The sequence below is a fragment of the Eurytemora carolleeae genome, unplaced genomic scaffold (genome assembly GCF_000591075.1).
Source record: "Eurytemora carolleeae unplaced genomic scaffold, Eaff_2.0 scaffold2354, whole genome shotgun sequence".
Lineage (NCBI taxonomy): Eukaryota > Metazoa > Arthropoda > Copepoda > Calanoida > Temoridae > Eurytemora > Eurytemora carolleeae.
This window is the reverse complement of record NW_019398239.1, coordinates 18,256-19,280: the sequence shown is the minus strand read 5'-3', so window position 1 is coordinate 19,280 and position 1,025 is coordinate 18,256.

The following is a 1,025-nucleotide window of genomic DNA, read 5'->3' as shown; positions in this document are numbered from 1 at the left end:
TGTTTACTCTTTACCCAAAGAATCAGTTTTATCAATTACCATTATGTCAACTGGCCCAAATATGTACGCTGAACAGTTGGAAACAGTTTTGAAATTTTTAGTAATTTTGATTTGACTTTTTAATGCAAATTTCGTTTACACAATACGATATACATTTTTTAGATGCATATATGGACATATTAGAAAGTTTTTTTAAAGAAAGATTTATATGAAAACTGACCGGGCAAAATTTTTAATGTTTTTTATGTCTGAATTTTCACATTGTTTAAGTTTAAAGTTAAAATTTTAAATAGATTTTTGCGCCTGTAATTACGTGTTTTCTGGCCTGTAAATTTCCGTATATCATATTTCTTGAAAAGGCCAATGGGGAGTCTAGGATGAAATCATCATCATTGGAGTACAATCAGAGACCCACTTTCATGTTTTCAAAACGAAGTTTGGAAAATTATGATGTTGCAAAGTCGTTTAGGTAAATCATAAAGATGGGGTGGGGGAGTTAAGTTTACATAAAGTGTTTTATTGCAAAACGAAGTCAGAAATGTACTGTGTAAAGAATTACCTGAAATTACCTAATTACCTAATTGGTCAAAGATAATTAGAGAATTTTTTTTTAAAATTAATATTAATAGCATACTTAGACTCTTCCATGGTCAGGTGTTCAACTTAAATTTTCAGTATTCAATTCATCCCCCGCCTTTACCTAAAATTTTTACAAAATTTCACACAAAAAAATTGACAAACCTCAAATTTTTCCAGTAAATAAATTTAGCTTTTAACTGTTGCTGCGAACGTCGGCCATTTCAAAAAAAAATCCAATAAATGACATTTGTTCAAGTTTTTATGTTCCATAAATCTTTCCTGTGGGTCATGGGAGGTCCCACACAAATTTTGGGCACAATCGGTTTTGACGTTTTTTGTTTACAAATAAATAAACAAACAAACAGACACCCAAGCAAAGTATATATATATATAGATGCTTGCCATTGCAACTTTGTTTTTTTTTAATCCGTCAAAAGTTTTAGGGG